The 20,273-nt window shown below is 52.8% G+C and overlaps 1 protein-coding gene and 1 long non-coding RNA gene across 2 annotated transcripts in view; one reads left to right on the forward strand and one right to left on the reverse strand.

Annotated features, from left to right (window-relative positions):
* WDR27 (WD repeat domain 27) overlaps window positions 1-20,273 on the reverse strand; it is a 184,579-nt gene that overhangs the window by 59,435 nt on the left and 104,871 nt on the right.
* Window positions 350-12,666, forward strand: LOC116665502. Its single transcript, XR_004322166.1, has 3 exons — window positions 350-1,390; window positions 9,503-9,508; window positions 12,656-12,666. It is a non-coding gene; the product is annotated as an uncharacterized LOC116665502 (long non-coding RNA).

The following is a 20,273-nucleotide window of genomic DNA, read 5'->3' on the forward strand; positions in this document are numbered from 1 at the left end:
TGGAGAGTCCTCAACAAGTTAAAGACAGAGCTACCACATGATCCAGAAATCCCACCTCAGGGTATTTTTCCAAAGAATTAAAATTGGGATCTGGAAAAGATACCCATTCTCCCAGTTCATTACAGCATTATTCACAATAACCAAGACATGAAAGCAGCCTAAATGTCTATCAACAGACAGATGGATAAAGAAAAGTAAAATAAAAATTAAAAATAATGTTAAATATCTCATTAATATTTTTATTTTGCTTACATGTTGAAATGGTAATAATTTTATTATGTTAAATAAAACACATTATTACAAAAAAAGATAATGTGGTATATACTTACAATAGAATATTATTCAGCCTTAAAAAAGGAACCCGTTATTTGCAACAACATGAATGAACCTTGAGGACATTATAGTAAGTGAAATAAAATCTTTTATCTTTTTTCCATCTCTTTACTCTCAGATGTTTTGTACCCTTCTGTTTTAAGGTGCGTCTCTTGTAAGAATATTTTTAGCTTTTACTTTCTTATGAATCTGATAATAAATAATCTTTTATTTTAATCTGAGTACTAATTCAGATTATATAATAAAACAATTTCTTACTCATTTTTCTTCTTTTCTTTCCTTCTTTTGAATAATCAAACATTTTAAATTATGCTGTTCACCCTCGGTGAGCTGACTAGTGTCACACGTACACAGACACGTGTACTTCTCAAGTAGCTGGTGCAGGCCCTGCGCCACACACCCTGGGCACTTTCGCCAGGTGTGTCCCAGACCACGCAAAAGCTTCTTACTTTCACATATTTTGTGCAATTGTTTACAATTTAATTTCACATATACTTTAAACTCCAAATGATATTCTTTTCATTTTGAATATTCATTTAGATTCACCAACATATTTAATCTTTCTGGTGCTTTTTATTTCTTTCAAAAGTTTTTCTCCCTCTAGAATCATTTTCTTTCTTCCTAAAAAAACTCTTTTTTGTAATTCTTTTAGTGTAGCTCTGCTGCTGAAAAATTCTATCAGTTTTTATTTTTCTAAAGCATCCTTCATTTTTTAAGGACATCTTTATTGGCTATGGAATTCTAGATTGGCAGTTGTCCACTTTGAGCTCTCTAAAGGTGCCTTCCCCTCCTTCTGTCTGCCATGGTTAGCTGTCATTCTCGCTACAGTTCCTTTGGAGATACTGCATCCTTTTTCTCTCTGTCTGCTTTTAAGACATTCTCTCCATCTTTGGCTTTTGATGGCTTTACTGTGCTGTGACTAAGTGCAGCTTTCTGTCTGCCAGGCTTGAGGTACGTAGACTCAATACGTGGGCTGATGTTTTTGATTTCTTTTTTTTTTTTTATTTAGGGAAAATCTCAGCCAGTGTTTCTCGCTTCTGATTTTGCTGCTAACTGAGTCTCTTTCCTCTGACTCTGGGGTTCAGTTTATACAGACATTGACCATCTCACAGAACTGGTGCTGGACATGGGTATTTTCAAATGACCAATGTTCCATTCTGTTACTCCTCTTTTTTCTGTGTCTGAGTTGCCATTACATTCACCTATTGATTTTTTTAAATTCTAGAATGTCCTTTTAATTATTCTATAAATTCCATTTATTTGATCAAGTTCTTTATGCTTTCTTCCATTTTCCTGAACACACTAATTTAATTTATTTTAATGTCTCCATCTAAGATCACCTGTAGGTCTATTTTCATTATTTGGCTTTGTTTCCATGGTTTTCAGTCATTTTGGTCTTGTTTTTGACATGCCTAGTAGTTTTTAATTGAATGCTTGACATTTGTGTGAAAGTTACAGAAGTTCTGGCAAATGCCACTTTTGTTTAAGAAAGATGGAATTTTCTTCTTGCAAACAGAGAGCTATCAGACCACCTTGACCCAGTTTTAGGTTGTGAGAGGACTGGCCTCTTTCCTGTCCCCTTTATTTCATTTCCACTGCAGGTTCCTCTGGACCTGGACTGGCTCCGGAGGCGGTCACCGAGTCTCCCTCTTTGTCAGGTCCTGGGTGCAAGCCCCTGACTCCCCAGCACCTCAGAACGGCTTGTATTTTTGCCCTGGGCTCCAGCTTTACACTGGTTTCTGGAAGTCTCTCGTGCTCAGGGCCCACCAAAGCCTCAGGGGCAAGTGCCCAGGACTCTGGGCAGAAGCTCTGCATTTCTCATTTCCCATGCAGGCCCTGGCCTGTCACACTTACCCAGCTGGGTGTCCCCAGCCCTCCCGGGCACTGCAGACCCGGCCTCTGCTTTTTTGCCTGGTCTCTATTCCTAGATTTGTCCATAAATTCCCTGCAGGAGGAAGCAGATGTGGAGGGCGGCTCCCCGAGCTCCTCCTTCCTGGGTGGGTCCCTCGGTCCCTGCCTGCGGTGGCTGTCATGGCTTGCAACACTAGCCCCGCATGGTCACAGTGTTTCTGGAAGCTCTGTACCAGCTCCAACCATGTGTGCAGAAGCTGGGGGATCAGGCAACAGTCTGACACAAGGTGGGACATCCTGACATTTCTTCCCACCTGTCCTGGCTGCTGGTAGGAATGACACACAGGGGACGGGAGCAAAGGCAGGGACTCGGCTCTGTCAGAGGAGAGGGGCCCTGATGAGGCCTGGACAGAGTGGACGCGGGGCACTGGGTGCAGCAGCCAGCAAGTGGCCTGACCGATTCGTGAGGGGAAGAAAATCCGGGAGGACGCCTGGGTCTGGCTTGAGCCACTGCAGGAAGGTGATGTCACTCACTGAATTGGGGCATAATCAGGAGAAATCAGTTGTGTAGACGTGGGGCTGCCAAGAATCAGCAGTTGCATCCGGGGTCTGTTACTTTGAAGCTCCTGTTGCATCTTCCACAGAAATGTCCAGTCCAGGCGACGGTCAGAAGTCAGGAGCCGGGGGCTGCCGAGGCGCTGCGTGTCTGGGGTCATGAATTTGCACGAGGTGTCTAAAGCCGGGGGACATTTGGAGTCACATGAAGGGAGATGAATCTGGAAGCACAAGGCACTTGTTTGCGCCAGAAAACCGTGCAGCCGACCCCCCCACTAGAGCGCCCCCTGCCGGCACACAGCGCCCTCTCTGAACGCGAATGCTTCTCCGTGGGGCGGTGCTGAACTTCGTCAACTTCAAGTGAGTTTTACTGCCCTTGGGTGACACTGCTGTGTAGCGACTATTAATGCGACCACCTTCAGGAGCGCGAATTCTGAATAGGCGTACCATCCTAAGTCAGGGGCTTGGAGAGCCCTTAGGAGATAAAAACTTGACATTGAGTTTATGTCTCAAGATTATAAAATGCACCTTGGAAATTAAGAAATAGTAAGAACAGATAGAGAAAAACCTGACTGGAAATCTATGTCTCATTTAAAGGAAAAAAATTACAAATTAGCTTTATTTCCTTTTGTGTACATATGATTAGAACAGCAAAGTTTAGAAACTCTGAACAACGTTTAGGAGAGTCTGCAGCTCAGGAAAGAGGCAGCAGCAGGACGCACGAGTTAGGAGGAAACACGCCGAGCACAGCAGCAGCGAACTCCGCCGTCGGAAAGGCGCCGCCACGAAGCCGGGCTGGAGGGCGTGCTGGCAATTTCAGAATCGCCTTTTCTCTCTTAATTTTGTACCAGGAAGTATGATGTCCTGAGGGTTAATCAGGCCACTTACTGACGTCAGGACTTTGTCCCGATTGTATCAGATCCGGTCTTGCCCGTCACTCAGCTTCTGTCCCCCTGGGGCCCCACGGTCCCCAGGTGGTGTCCAGGCCGGGCCCGGGCACCGCCCTGCCCACGGCCGCCTGGGTGAGCGCCTGCCCGCACCGCCCGTGAACGCGCCCAGGATTCCCCGACAGGGGCCACGGCCGACGCCAAGTCCACGCGTCAACCAACCCTGGGCGCCCCTCTCCGCCGCGGCTGCAGTCGGGGCTCCGCACATCCCGCCGGGCAAAGAGCTCGAGTCTTTGTCACGGAGACCCGGGGGCGAGGATGCGCGGCCAGATGCGCACCCGCGCACATGCGCGCACACTGTGGAGTGACCCGGCCGCCAGCCTGCCCTGCTCCTGCGAGCGCGGGAGGCGAGGCGGCAGGACAGGCCCCCGAGCCCCCAGCCTGGCGCTCCGAGGGCGCCGCAAACCAGGGGCCATGAGAAGCGCCGCGGCCCGGAAACCCGGGCGTTTCGCGCGGCCGCCGACCCCGGGCAGAGGGGCAGCAGCTCCGCGTGGGCGTCCCTCCGCATCGCGGCCTCACGCGCCCCTTACGGCTCACCCGCCAGCCTCGTGGCTCCGCTCGGCAGCTCAGGCGCGCGGCCTGTGCGCCCGGAGGACGGTTCCGAGGCTGCGATCAGGCGGCAGCAGGCGCTCAGCCGAGTCCCTCGGGCCCGCGCGAGGCTCGTAGGCGCTCTGGTCACCGCACAGGGCAGACGAGGCCCCAGTGCCCACGGAAGACGCCTCTCGGAGCGGCGCCCAGGCCACGGGGGATTTAGCAGGTGAATTCACCTCCCCGCGTCCTCGGTGAAGACAACGCGCAGCGGGACGCGGCGTCCTAGGGGTTGGAGTTGAGGGACCAGCGCACGGAGCAACTCAGAGTTGACTCCCTCGGCGGACCTCAGGCGCCTCGCTCCCCCGCTCCGGAGACGCACCCTCGTGGGCGGCGACGAGCCCCGCCCGCTCACTCGGGGGTGCAGGACCACGGCGTGGGCGAGGTCCCCTCCCAGGGCAGCGCGGATGCCGTCGGGGCGACGTCACCCCAGCGGGACCGCCCGCTCCCACTCCGGCGTGGACAGCGGGCCGCAGAACCGCCGGGGGCGCGTCTTCCCAGCGCGGGTCAGAGGAGGTCTTCCAGCGTCACCGAGGGCCTGCCGGGCGCTCGGCAGACGTCACTGCCCCAACATCTGGTGCCCACCCTCCCGCCGAGATTACAGCGCAGCCGACTCTCGCCTGGAATGCCCTGACCTAGAAGGAAAGGGGTACGAGCCAAAGAAGCAACAAACTCTATTTTAAACTATGCAGGATGACTATTAAACAGTTACAAAAGCCATGGAAAATAAATAAACAGAATTAACGAGCCTCGTGCCTTTCACTTCTGATTCCGAGTCTGAATGTGCCCGGAGGACAGCTTGCATGTGGGCTCCACGTTCAAGGGGGACCACGTGAGCCTTGAGAAAGGGGTGGGGGGGGCGGAATGGAAAGATGCCTGGACCCCGGACCCTCACCGCAGAGGCGGGAGGTGCCGCTGGCAGCTGCCCGGACCCCCGCTCCCGGTTCTCCTGGACCCGCACATCAAGGGCTCACCTCTTCCCTCCCCGCTCTGCCCACACCCATACCCATCGTGAGGGGCGCACCAAGGACGCTGCCTCCCGCGACCTCTCTCCCCTTGCCATCGCTGGTGTGGGCAGGGGCTGGGGCCCAATTTCAGCCACTGAGTCATGAGGGGAAGTTCTGCTGGGGGGCTTTGGGGGAGAAACACGATCAGAAAGAATACTCATCTTTCTCTTCTGCTCAGTATTCTCAGGCCTGTATCTCCTCCTGGCTGCACCTCCTCCGTCCTCCCCCACTGCACCTCCCACCTACCCCCAACGCCTCTCGTGCCCTCGCCTCGACACCCCCCACCCCAGCTGTACCTCCCACCCACCCCATGCATCCCCCCACCCCCGCTGCATCTCCCACCCACCACCCAGGCCCCTCTGCTGTACTGCTGCACCTGCCTGTTCATGTTTACACGTGATGCCAGAAACTGCAGTCCAGGCTGCAATAGGCAGGCTGACAGCAGCAGAGCAGGAGGCGGAGAGACCCCGCGCTGATCAGGTGACCGGCAGCCCCTTTAACTAACTTTAAAGCCCGTCTACTCCTGGGCTGCTCTTCATGTGAGAAAACACAAATAATAACTCTGAGTTTTCTGTAAATCACTTTCAGTCGCAGTTTCTGTATCCAAAACACAGCAGCTGCTTAGAGGAAAGCCAGTATTGTATTTACAGTTGATGATAAAAAGAATAGGAAATAGAGAAAACTTTCGCCCCCACAAACGTGCATAAGCCAGAGCCATCCTTACAATAATCTAATAAGTATGAATTCAGTAAGAATAAACACACAAACACCAGTGTGCCCACCATTCCACCTGTCTCTGCTGAATGCCATTTTAAAATATTGCTTGATTTCGTTTTTGAAAAATAAAATATTACAGATATAACTCAAGCCCCAGGGTTCCTCCTCCCTGGAAAAGATAAAAAAAACTTGTATAAACAAGTATAAATAAATTATTTGAAACAGATGTAACTTTGATAAAAGAACCTGGTGGAGAACTCCCGAAATTCCTCTGGCAGAGTGTAACTGTTACCTTCCAACTAAGACCGTGAAGACACAGAGCGCAAACGGACCACTTCACGTGATTCTTGCATGAGAAACGGCGACTGGCGTTGTATTTAGGAAATGACTTTCTTGTTTCCTTTGCTGCTAACTCTAATGAAATCATATCAACTCTAAGCTCTGCTTCCAAAGAACTAATACATTCTTTTACCACCAGCTGTAAAGTATCTGGAATGCTTGAGGAAAATAAAAATACACATAAGGCATTTTCTAGGTATTCTGCCATGAATTAATAGGATTAAACCTGGTGTCGTTATAGCAAAGAACATGGTTTCAGGCCTGGGCTCCAGGCCGTTGGATGAAAATATGACGTATTATCACATGTAAAAGTGCCTATAAATAGTTTACGACAGAAAATACTATGTCAGCTGTTTAGAAAATACAAAATAACTTAAAACTGAACAAATCAGCAGAGCTGCTAAGATCAGACAGAATTAGGAGGTGCTTAAAAACAGTCATCAGGAACAATTCTATGCTCGGATGGACATGAGACTGTGATCATGAGAAGTCAGGGAAGAAGCCATGGGCGCGCTCAGCCTTCACGTCTTACAGGAATAGCAGCAAGAATGTTACCCAAACTGACTAACCCTTGGTTTCTAAAGTGTACGTGAATACTGGAAATTTACTATCCCTGGCAACAGGAGTCAAAGCAAATGCACAAGTGGTTCCTGCCGTGCACAAGCACACTTGCCACGTGTTAGTCTTGGAAGACCAAGGAGCAAACCACTGCAAAAGCACGGGACAAATTAGAACGAACCAGGTCAGTGCCCCCGAGGACCGCTTGGTCCAAGGAGCTTCGTAAGTCACAGCCCTGCAAGCCGTCCCTTCCAGCGATATGGTTTTGCTCTAAAGATCCCAGGCGGGGATTTGCGCATGGTCCCAACGGCTGCACTTTCCGAGGTGTCGCTGAGGGCCACTGTCACCCATGAGTCGGGGCCAGCTCAGCTCCTGAGCGCCTGTCCTCACCCAGGGGAGGCGGGAGGGTTCAGCCTGAACCGTGAGCCCTGAGCCATCTGTGCCCAGGTCATGGGGCCTAGAGGTGCGGGTTTGCTTTCCCAGGGCAGTGTGCGAGCCTTCCCAGTTCTCCCATCTGTTTGCGGTCCCCCCCGTAAACACTGAAGCGACCCAGCACTGCACAGGGTAGCAGTCTGCTTCAATGGACAGGGGGCCACCTGGCAGCGTCCGCCCCTGTCCCACCTCAAGCCCCTTCGTCAATGGTGTTACTGGTCAACAGGTTTTGAAGATTCAGTTTGAAAGACAGTAAACCGGGGGACTGGACAGAAGGAGCAGCCACGAGAGGGAACGGCAGGGCAGCGGGTCCTCACTGCTCAGCCTCTAAGGGGAGCGAACGCCGACGTCAGCGCACTGTCGCGATCTGTCCCTGTGTTCCTCCCAGAGACGCTGGTTTTGTCAGTTACCTCGGCAGAAGTCACCGCTTCTGCGTACGACTTCCGTTTCAGCTCCTACTTCGGGATGAGCCAGCCAACTCCGTTCGGCTGGACCCCACCGGGCAAGCGCCGGTTCGCACACGCCCGGCCCCCGCGCGGCGCCCACGGGCCTGTGGCAGGTTCCACGTTGCCAGCACGCGCGCCCTTTGCCTCGTCCTGATGGGGGTCCCTCTGACGGCTGAGCCCCGGCAAAGAGACCCCTGCTCCCCTCCCTCACAGTCGCCCTCCCTGGGGGACACGTCTCTGGAAACACGGCCACTCCCAGCAGGTGCTCAGCAACGGGGAAAACGCTTCCTCCGGCTTTGTTTCCGCAGGCGTCGCGGCCGGCGAGCCCGGGCGTCCGCCCCTGGAGGCCTCGGACCCGCAACCCAGCAGTTGGCGGATACCCGCTGTTCATGGCGCAGGTGTTTGGAACCACTCGGTGTGGTGAGAGCGGACGGATCGTCAGGTGTCCACGCAGTGACCGGACAACCACACAGACAGTCCTCTGTATCCTGCCCTGGACCGAGGAGGAGATGGGGCCCCAAGAGAATTAATAATTCTTCCTAAAAAATTATACTGCCGAGGCCTGAGCTAAAACTAGTTTTCACACCTGCTAAACCGTCAATGCCTTGCTCAGTGTTTCTCCAACTGGAGTACATGGACGTATTACCAACGTGTAAGAATTCGTTTTTCTTTAAGAGAGGTTGAAACGTTAGTTATGCCTCCAGCTCTCGCTCTAAGAAGACACACAGAGGTCAAGCTGACAGCACTCCCTGAGCGTCAGCGTCACTAATTCACACAGTAAACACACGGGCAGTAAAGAATCTAAAAGCCAAAGGCCTTCGAGCTCTGACCAGGAATGAATTAGATGTTTTGAAGAGTCAATTCATGCAGAAAATTAGATGCGAAGGGGATGGCAGAATTTTTTAAATAATTAAGACTTTCTACAATCATATGTGAGAGCATTGGATTCCATTTGAGTGAAGTTTTTCCAAAGCTACTTAAGCTAACCTAATTAAAAATTCTTGACTCAATTCTTACTCCCTGCAAATATGCGAATTAGCCAGTTTTATCACTGACATCATCTTGAAAAAATCCATTAGCGCAGAAAGAGTTTTCTGATTCGTAATGGAGATTTTTCTGGCGAAATACAAGATGATTTTCTTGAGCTCAGAGCCCATTCTGTGCTGCTGACAGGCCCCTGGCTCCACGTCCTCAGACCCCAGGAGGCCCCACGGACTTCCCTGTCTTCTGTCTCAGGAGAGAGAGACAGAGACCGCCTTGCAGTGTCTCGGGCGTCTTGACCCTGTTCCCAGAGCGCAGGACGGTGCACAGCTGCGGAGGAAGGAGGGGTGCTCGCCTGCGGAAGGTCTCGGAGCGCTGACTGGCCGACAGCCCCCTCCCACGACCCCTGACGAGGGACCACCTGTCCCCTTCCCCGTCTGAGGAAGGGAGCATTTCCTGGGCGCCTGGATATCCTCTGCCAGGTGGCGGAGGCGTCCCTCCCCAGCCGCCTGATGTCGGCACAGCGGTGACCGTTGGGGCTGAAAGGGGCCAAGTGGCTGGAGGGCTGAGCGCAGGGAGGCTCTGCACGGGCCAGCGTTCGCCGACCCTCCGATGACCCCAGGGCGGACGCCGCTGGGAAGTCAATGACAACACAGTGGTGTTTGAGGGGTGACCCCAGGAAGGAGTGGGGGAGCCTGGGTGTGGGGCAGAGAGGCCGTGGGTGACATCCTCACGTGGCAGGGCTTAGGTCAGAGTGTTTGCTAATCTTGAATCCAACTGAATGCCCATCATTCAGGAAAAAACACCTGCTGAGGGTGTGAGCTGCGGAGAGCAACCCGAGGTCGGGGACGGGGCATCTTCCCAGGGGCGGAGGAGGCAGGCCGAGCAGAGGAGGGACCAGGAGGGCTCACCGCACCCCACATGCTGCCCTCCCGGGCTCTGTGGTACATGTGTGACGAGTGTGCTGTGAACCTGCTTGGAGGTCCCCCCGCACCCTCTGCGCCCGCGTCCTCGCTTCCACCAGACCCGGGGGTGCTGGCCTCGGCGTCCCGCTCAGGATGTGCAGCAGGGGACAGAATTTGCTGCAGGCTTCTGTCCGTGTTACTGTCACGAGTCATGTCTTCACGGGCTCGCAGGGGCCCCGGTGCTGCGCTGTCCCCCACCCTCTGTGCCCACCACGGGCCAGCGAGGCCACACTCTGTGGGGCTCCTCCTGAGCTGCCTTCATCTGTGGGAAGTCGACTTCGTCAACCTGGTGGGGGGTGCGTGTGTCCCTGTCTTTGCCTTTCACACTCGAAGGTCGTGGGCAGCGGACACTGTGGGCGGGGCCTGACTTCTGAAAGTCTGGGCCGTGGAATGCCACCCCGCACACCCGGCCTGCCCGGCCTGCCCACCACCCCGGGGCCTGTCAGCGCTTCTGGGTGCTCAGCGTTCAGCCCGTTCCTTTGCACGTGCCCCTGTGGCAGAGGCAGCTGGGGGACAGGTGTCGGTCTTGTTCCCCTTCTTTTGGACAAATGCAGAGAAAGGAGCCCATTTCCAGGCAGATGGGCCGAGCGCCCCGGCAAACGCCACATCCTCTGATGAACTCAGGCCAGGAGCCCAGGGCTTGCAGAGCGCTGGGGACCAGGAGGCCGGCGGGAGCCCCGAGCAAAGCAGATTAGATGTTCCCTGAAACACCAAGGGCCTAGTCCCCACTTTAAGTCTCTGCGGACACAAAGCAGGAGACGGAACCATCACTCTGGTGAGGTCTCAGGGGACAACATAAAGCCAGTCTGAAAGCACAGCAATTTTCACTTTAATTTACTTGTTCTTCACTGAGTACTCAGAGTGGGGACTCTACCCCTTCCAGCTGGTTTCCTCCTGGGGCTGCGGGCCGGCGGCCTCTCCTGCTCCGTCTTCTCTCCCTGGTGTCTTCTGCACCTCCCCCCGTGGGCTCAGAAGCCATGAACCAAAGCCAACAAGCCAAGGAGAGCAAGCCCAGCCATCTCGGAAGGTCTAGGGAAACGCTCAGACCAGGGACCGTGGCTCCGGCGCTGCCTGCGCATCCCCGCCACGGTCTCGAGGCGCTAAGGAAGAACTAGACAGCGTCTCCCAAAACAGGCACGGTCACAGGGTCTCTCCCCGCAGCACCTCCAGGGGCCTCTGGGGTGTGGACGTGGGTCAGGAAAGCCTCCTGAGCTGCAGGGTGACGTCCGTCACCCCGTCCGCAGGGTGAGCCTGGTGTCAGACGAGCCCTTGAGGTGAGTGAACATGTTCCCTGAAAACACCCATGTCACTTCTGCTCAATCCTCCCACGAAAAGTGAGCCCGTGCCTGCCACGCAGGGCAGGGAGCCAGGAGGTGGAAGCAACTCCAATGTGCTCCTCCAAGAGACAGATGAGTTTCCAGAAACACTTTAGCACATGGTTCAAGGTGGGGTGGGGGGTGAGTGACGGTGGGGCTGACCACTTATTTGTGGGTCAAAATCAGTTTTCCAGAGGCATGATCTCCCTCCAAGCCACGTGTTGGGACCCAGGTCCCTTGTGTCATGTGGGGCCCCTGATTTGAGTTGCAGGAGGGCAGGAGCAGGAGCCGAGCCCCTGGGGCCATAGAAGGCAGCCTAGGAGTGTGCTCACCCCACCACATCCGGGCCCAAATGCACCATGGGTCACGCCCTCTGGTGGGGGCGCTCGGGCTCCCAGGAAGAAGCTGGGGGTGAGCAACCAGCCTGTCTGTCATGGAGCAGGAGCACCAGAGAGGCCTCAGAGGAAGCGGGAGGGACGCCCCAGCCCGAGCGTCAGCAGCAGAGGAGGCGTGCATGGCGGATCCAGACGCCCCTGGGGACAGGCCAGCAGGTCCTGGAGAAGCTGGTGTCGGCACGGGAGGAAGAGGGGCTGACGTGGACGGCATTCCGGGGCCCAGCCACTGGAAAATGCAAGCCCTGCAAGAGTGGCCCTGCGGCCACTTGCTCCTTCCTGGATCCGGCCTCTGTCCCGTCCTCTGCGGCCTGAAACCTGAGGCGGTGCCGGGTGAAGACGTGCAGAAAGGGCCGCACGGGGACGGTCCTGACGGAAACCAGGGACTGAGGGACACCAGGTCACCGTCGGACAAGCGGGGCCGGCCCTGGAGCACTGCCCTGGGGTCCAGTTCTCAGCTGTCTCTCGCCACCAGTTTGCCTCAGGTACACAGGAGCCCCCCAGCAGGACTGCAGATGCCCTCGGCTCCCCCACTGTGGAAAGCCCCCCATCAGCACTCGGCGGGGCCTTTCCTGGGGCCCCCGCTGTGGTGCCGTGATCCAGGCTGCCCCGGCCGCACTTCTAGCTCTCAGCTGACAGGGCCCTCCTGGGGCTCAGTCTGCATGGCGGTAAATGGGACTGAGGAGGGACAGGTGGTGTGTTAGGGCTGGGGGGTGGGGGGCTCAGGACATGTAGGGCACGGGGGGCGGGTTTTAAATGGGCCTGTCACCAGGCAGCACTGTGCAGCGCTAAGCACTGTTAGTGTCACTGCAAATGGAAACTTGAAAACAAGGTTGGTCATGGCGTGGAGGCTTCCCTGGCCCCAGCTGGAACTGCAGGGGCGGGCGGAGGGTCAGAGGGCGGCTCGCACACCAGGGCCGCACCCGCCTCCTGTCCCCCCGCACGGCTGCAGCCGGCTGTGGGGCCGTGGGGCCGTGGATGCCGGTGGCCCCCTGGCCCCTGCGCAGTCCTGCGGTAGCAGGGGATGGCTGAGCCCCGACCTGGGCTGGGAGAACGGAAAGTTTAATTTCCAGGAACTCGTGGGCCCCAGAGTCCCTGCACATCGGGGCAGGGCAGGGGGCCCCGCTCCCCGAGCAGCTCCCCAAATCTGTTTTCTTATGTGGGGCTTCACAGTGAGGCTTGGTTTGTGTGAAGAAAGGGTTCTATCACTTAAAGAAAGAGCATGGAGTCGGAAGAGCAGAGAGCTGGCCTCCCCGTGTGTGCGGTGGGTCTGGGCTCGGGCCCCCTCCCCTCAGCAAAGCAGGACAGAACCACAGGCAGCCGCCCCGCACAGGAGCTGGGGATGCCGTCATGACCTCCGGCCTTGTTTTCAGGGGGCTCACAGGCCACGGAGGACAGGGCGATGGGGGTGGGTGTGGGGAGTGAGCCCTGGGGCTGCACTCTGAGGCCGGGCCTCTCAGGTGCGGAGGGGCTAAGGGGAAGGGGGCTGCTCACAGGGTAGAGCCTGGATCCTGGCCAGGAGGGCCCAGGTGCTGTGAAGATGGTGGGGGTGGGCGAGGCGGGTCTGGCCTCCCTCCCAGGACTCCCCGGCGACACAGAAACACCTGCCAGGCCGGCACTCGAGTGCAAGCAGGGATCTGGGAGCACCTGTGGGGGCCCCCTCCCCTTTCTCTGAATTACATAACCACGACAGAAAGTCAGACACGGAACACTAGGGAGACGCTCAAATGCTGAGTGAGAGCAACCCTTCCAGCAAAACTTCCCAAACTTTCCATGAGAACTTCTGCGCGCGCGAGTCCCGCTCTGACAGCGGGCTTGGTGAGCAGCTTGGCTACAGGGATCCCCTGACTCGGAACTTTCAGGGACTCATTCCGCTCATCACCACCGGTGAGGAAACAGCAGTCTTTGTTCTCACGAGCAGACCCCTTGTCACTTCTGCCTCCAATTGACGGAACGTCCCGTCTCGCGTGAGACAAAATTGGAAAATTCGATCTCATTAAAACGGACTTCCAACGTGCAATCTATGAGCCTAACCTTCTTTTCTCTCATTGACACACAGGTAGTTGAAATTTGTTTTGAGGATGCAAAAGCATTTTTAGTTCAATGGAACTTTTAAAATTCAAGTATTTGGAAATAATCACACTCTTCCATGAGAATTTGCAGACGTTTCTCTACTAATTTTGTTCTTTAGGATTCAAATTACAGCCCCATGTACACATGGCTGTAAAGCCATCTTTAACGTCACTTTTCCAAAGCTCAGGTTTTTTTTTTTTTGCATTTGTGAACTTTGTCATTACATGTTTGTACATTTCAGTTATATGCTGATATATTTCAATTATATGCACTTTGGTCCTCAACTATACCAGTTAAGTAGACAATTTTTTGTAAGACAACACTATCATTAAAAACCCCTGCAAAGTGAGACTCTCTCACAAAACATTGTTTTTTTCTTTAACTCATTCTTTTTCTTTAAAAGACTTAAGAGGCACAAACTATTAGGTATAAAATGAACTACAAGATGTACTGCACAGCGCAGGGATACAGCCAGCATTTTATAGTAACTATAAACGCAGCGTAACTGCTAAGCATTGTGGGCCGCTGTGCTGTGCACCTGCGTCTTACACAGCACTGTCCGGCAGCACCGCCTCGATTAAGAGCATTTTCTGAATAGCCTTCCATAGGCAGTCAGGCAGCTTAGTAAGAAACTCCAGGGTGGTCTTCAGCTTCCATTTCTCCCCATGAGCCTAAAACTGATGGACACACAATGACTTGGATTTTATCAGTCCATCACTTAGGTAACACCTGTAGTGTGGAAATTAGAGCCGCAGGAATTTTTTAACACAAAGATCTTCTCTCTGGGATTAGAACTGTGCGGGCTCGAACCTCGGGGCTCCCAGGATGAACTCCCGCCGGCTCCCTCACTGCCCCATGGGACTGGGGGACCGACAGGCGCAGGTGGGGTCTCCGTCGGCTCCATTTGTTTCAAACACTGCCATGGGTATTCAGCCAGCTGTCTGTTTTGGTCCTGCCTTCAGGACTAACTATGTTCTTCCAAGAATTTCTCTTCAGGGACTCAAACTGGGGCTCTGAGCAATTACAAATGTCTCCACCCAGGGTCATCCGTCTGCAACGAGAGCCCTTGACCTCAGAATCTCGTGGCTTGGTGCCGTCCCCATGTCCTTGGCCGTGCACCTCTCAGCAGGGTCACATGGAGTCACTGCTCCACCCCCTTTGCCCTCTGCAGCTGTGGGAGGTGCTTCCCTGCGGCTACTCAGAGACGAGCTTGTTTGTCGCTTCTTAGATTCAGCCTGACAGTCCTGTAACCGCTCACGCACAGTGACTTCGCCCCCGAGGAGTGGACGGGAGGAGGAGGGGCCTGCCCAAGGAGCCGAGGGGCTCTGGCAGGAGAGTGACGGGGAGCGGGGCCGGGCCCAGACGGCGGGAGCCTGCTAGAGGTGACAGACGACGAGCCCCGCCGACGGGGGAGACGTGCGCTAGCGTGTGAAACGGCGCCAGTCCAGGACTCTTCGTACACAGTAGAACACGTTCCGATGCCAAAGGTGACGAGTTTGCCCCAAAGAACTGCAGTCCGTTTCCAGGTATTTACCCAAAGGACTTGAAATCAGGGTCTTGAAGAAATCTGCACCCCGTGTTCATTGCAGTGTCTCACACGCGCCACGACGTGGAAGCCACCAAAGTGTCCATCGATGGACGAGCAGATTGTGGAGTTTAAAATGTCGCCTGTCAAATCGGTAAACAAAGACACGGCGGCCATGGAGCCGTCACGCTGCAGCCCCAACCACAGCCCCGGGGCCCTCAGGACGGGGACAAGCAGGCGCTGGCCCTGGGGGCTGTGGCGCAGCTCAGAGGAAGGGTTTCGGTGAGCCCGGGCAAGCGCGGCAGCGCCCTGCGCGGCTGGTCAGAAAGGAGGCGTTTCCGGAGGATGCTGGGACCAAAGGTGCCCCACAGGGAGAAAGGGGGACAAGTCCGAGGCTGGAGACTGAACGCCTCCCGTGGGGCCCATCCGACGAGGGGACATGAAATCCACCGGAGGCCAAGCTCCAAGTGTGGAGACGTCTTTACCGAATCCTGCACTTCGGAGCGAAAAGGCTGCCACCGTTCCTGCCATCAGATTTCTGTAATTTTCCTCCTCTTCCTGCCAACAGCGTGTTCTTATCCACACGGGGGACTACACGCTTAGTACCAAATGATGCAGCTTGGAGCTCCTCTCTTAACACCTGCTACGGCAACTCCAGTGACACGTGGCAGCCTCCTCGGCCCATGGCTGAGACCCTGGTGCACGTCCCCGTGGTGCCCCAGCGGGGCCTGAAGGCTCCCCGATCTCACGGTTGGTCAGCGTGGACTCTGCCGACGTAGTCCCCCCAGAAGTGAGGTGTGACTCAGGCCTGGTCCCTCTGACAGCCAGCGAAAGAAGCCAGAGCCCACAGGGGAGTGACCGCCCTGCTCCGGACGCTGTGGCGGAGCCGTGCTGACCTGGGTGGAAATGCCCGGGGTGCGTCCACGTGCTCCAGGCCCCCACGGACCCGTGGAGAGTCAGGCTGACCCCGCTTCCTAGGACCCAGAGGGGAGGAGGGTGTTGCCAGGAAAAATGTAAATCTGCTGTTGGTGCCACTCAGAACACCGGTGTCTGGGTCGTGTGCTGCAAGAACCGGAAGAGGAGGAGGCGTCGTCTAGGCTGTCCCCCCTCCTCCCCAGGCACGCCGGCCCCAGCTCCCAGCCACCTCTCTAGCACGCACGCCTGTCCCTCCTGGCCCGCCCCCATCTTCCTTGGGTCCTCTTGCAAGAGCGCCTTTTCCACACAACCTGGATTTTGTTGCCTTTGGCTGCAAAATCACAGACAGGCACCCTTGCTCCTCATCAAACTCACACCACCCTTTCTCTCCGATACCAACAGCTTTAGTTCCATGCAGTTCTGCTCCTGGAATCTGTCTTCTTTTCATGGGCCCCACACACCAGGGAAAGACAGGCACTAAACTGCTTCCATTCGTTTTGTAAGCTTCTGCTGAAAACCTCCAATAAACAGCCGCATGTGTAAGAGTAGATGGAACAGAGTGCGGGGTCAGTGAACGCGACACCCTCTCACAGCCGGAGGCCTCTCACCCCAAGTGACTTATCACCTAAATGGCAAAGAGGCAGCCCCGTGGCTGGAGATGGGGCCTGGACAGAAGGGAGAGCCCGCGTCAGCTCCCCGACACCCGGTTCCTCACCGCCTCCCGCGCAGGCAGCTGGGTGCGCCCAGAGGGTGCGCGAGCTCTTAGCAGCAGGAAAATGAAAATCCAGCTGGGAGTGCACAGAAGAGACAGACGGAATACATCATTCCTGAAACAGAGTTGCACTGAATAAACTTTTTGTCAGAAAGAGGAAAGGAAGATGCGAGAGAGGGAGGGAGGAGGGAGGGAGGAGGGAGGGAGGAGGTTTCTGCTGCACCTGTCTGTGTCACTGCCCCCTCTTTTGGGAAGCATGTTTGGTTGAGCCAAAATGGAGCTGCCCTTTTTGTAGGTCAAAACAGTCGAATATTGGTAATTTAATGTCGTTCGATCCAGCAGTATCAGAACCAAGACACCTGCAAGGCACCTGAAAAGGACGCCCCTTCAGATGTCGAGCTGTCTCCCCAGTCAGCCCCTCCTTCCAGCCTGACGCCTGGTGTCGGCCAGTCCCCTAATTTCATCTTTCTCTGTTTATCAGTCAGTGATTCACAAAACACGAACAGTAACACCTTTGCTATGAGAACACCCAGGAACCTCCCTCCCCAAGTCTGAAGTATGAAGTCAGTTCTGTTAATTAAAACAAATGCACTCCCACATCTGTAAAGAATTCCTTTAAACAAAATGTCAAAAATGAACAGAAACTGTTTATTCCAGCATTCACTTAGCCCACTCCCTCTGTGGCAAGGCTTGGCGGACCATGATCACATTCTTGCTTTGTTGTTTACAAAAACACGGTGTGCCAAGAATTGTGCAACCCCCCATGTGCCACAGAGTGAGTCACTGTATCATTCAGACACCAAGACGGAACCTTAACAGCTGCTGTGTGCTGGTCCCGGCTTGTCAACAACCAGCACTGGGCTGGACCAGCCCTTGCGGCTCCTGCTTTGATGCGAGATGCCCTCAGCAGTAACCACCAGGAAACCTGAGGAAATCAAGGACCTGGAAGGTACACAGCCGCCCTGGGGCCACACAGTGAGGTCGGGAGGGAGTGAGCCTGGAGGAGACAGATTCAGTGGGAGGGAGCTTGTGAGCAGAGGCCTGGGCTCTGCTGTTACCCGGGCTTGGGGTGAGGCCTGGGGACTTTGCAGGCTCACTTCTTACTAGTGAATTTAAAACACAAGAGCAGGAATTCAAGGTGCAGGAACAGAAAATGAACAAGTGGCCCAAATAGCCAATCACTGAAATCAAACAAGATCTTCAAAACAAAGGCACCTCGTGGGGGAGGTGGCCGGGCTCTTTGCCTGGTGTGGCTGGCGGTGTGTCCATTCCAGGTCGCCGTCACAGAAGCAGGTGCCCTGGTTTCTCTAAGTTTGCATCAACTTGTCAAATGTTAGCTTGCATGGCTTCAGGAGAAGGGAAGTTTTAGTTCAGTGATTCCAAGTCAGAGGGGGAGAAAAACTGGAAACAGTTTGGAGAGTTGCAGCCAGATATTGGGGCAAACAAGAAGCATTTAGGGTTTAGTCCAGTTGAAGGGGAAAAAAAAAAAAAAACCAACTCAGAGACAAGCCACAGAACTAGAATCTGATATCCACAACTGCGTATTGTAGTTTCTCCTGAGACATAACTTTTCTCTCTACAATCATCCCCACTTCTATCAAAGACAGACAGAGAAAGACTAATTTGTTTGCAAATTAAGTCATTTCAATAAACTTGGCCTGAATACTTACACAAGAACAAGAAATCCATCTGACCATATTGGCTCTTTTAAGTCTGCTTTGCAGGAACTTTTCATAAGAAATCTCAGACTGACTTTTTAAAAACCTCTGGAGGCTAGGAAGCCAAGCCAAGGACTTGCCATCAGACTTCACCCACAACACTCATGGATGTGGGTTAATTCCCTCTTCTTGAGGTCCCCCAAATATCCAGAGTTTCCTGCACATGCCAGAAAGTGACCTCCCTTACTCACTGGATAACAATGCCAGGAACCCCATGAGCAGGCTACCAGGCTGGTTTTCCACGTTGTCTGGCCACATCTGAGCCTGCACATTCTCAAATACGATGTTCCAGTCAAAACCCTGCTGATACAAACAGTGTTTCCAACTGTGTCCTGTTACAAGGAGAACAGGTTCTTATTGAACTGATGCAAATAATTATATTGCCATGAAAAGACAAGGGCTCACTGAGAGTTTTCCAATTCTGGAGGGATCTGGTAGGGAGGAAATGATAAGTATTTCACCTTTGTTTGCAAAGATATACCAAATTGTTGTACATCACAGACAGCTTAAGAGAAGAGGTTTCCTTAAATCTGAAAAAATGAAAGACTAAAGAACCAACAATGTTTCAAACAAAGTCATAAAATTATCCATACCCTGAAGGTCCATGCACTCCCAAGTAATTGATTCTTGTTGACTGTGATCTTTTATTAGCAGCTTTGCAAGCCATCAGCTTCTCTGTCAGTGTCATGTGAATTCCTACCCACTTCAGTGGTGTGATCTGGAAGTTATCAGATCGTATATTAACCTATATTCTAGAGTACTTGTCAGAGCCCTTCCCATGAATCTCTGTGAAGATGAAACACGTTTGCAAAAGCATCAGAGTAAGACAGTAACTGTAAATGACAAAGACTTAAAAACGGCCACAGCTAAGTACCGAATGGGGAGTCATTACAACGCAATTGACAAGAAAGTTCAGTTATTTCTGTGACATACAGCATGTTAAGACAACAATGGTAATTATGAAGGAAGACAGACACACCAGACTTTCTGGAATTCCATGTAATTCTTGGAATATTTGTATTAATAACATATATTCCTACAAGAAAATCCATAAAGAAATTTCAGCATTACTTCTTATTTGACAATGATTCCCATGTAACTTAACACATCAAACGAGCCTAATTAATTTGATGTCTTTCTCTTTATAAGGGATGTTCCTGGGGCCCTCGAAAAAATCCCAAAGTTACTTTCAGGTCAGAAAAGACTTCATTTTGATTTTGGGAAATTTGTCAAAAATATCAAAGGTTTTGGACACTTGACTAAATAGGATCACAGATCATTATAAAACAATACTTTAATTATCTATTTACCAAAAGCAAATACAGAAGTTACATAGTTGTCAGCAAAACTTAGCTCCTTTAATGTTGAGAGGATTCAGCCTCCACAAGACAAGACATTAAGACAACATGAAGCACAGAAAATTATTTTGATAAAATACAAAATCTTTGCCTTCTAGCCAAATTGCTTTAAAAGTAAAGAAAGGCCTTTCATAATCTCTTATTAGAAGCAGACCAATATTCCAAGAAAACTTTGTCCTTTCAGCAGATGAAAGAAAATTACATAAGCATACTATTAATATTAAAGCTTATTTTTATGTAAACAAAGCAAAACAAAACAGCTGATAACAATCCAAGTTTAGCCAGCCTGACCACACAAGGTAAAATTCTTCTTCTCTCTCTCCTTTGAACTTTTTACCCCATTTTGTCCTTTATTTTCCTATTTCCAATTCTGAAATAACCAATTTTACTTTAGGACAAATTTACTTTCTTTTTCCTTAAAAAAGAAAAGAAAAGAAAAGAGAAAAGCATCTCCATACCTCATACTTCTCTTACCCAAAAGCACATCCTATTTTCCTTGCACATACTATCTAAAAGTTCTAATTACATATATTAATTAGAATTCT

The sequence above is a fragment of the Camelus ferus genome, chromosome 8 (assembly GCF_009834535.1).
Source record: "Camelus ferus isolate YT-003-E chromosome 8, BCGSAC_Cfer_1.0, whole genome shotgun sequence".
In the NCBI taxonomy this organism is placed as follows: Eukaryota; Metazoa; Chordata; class Mammalia; order Artiodactyla; family Camelidae; genus Camelus; species Camelus ferus.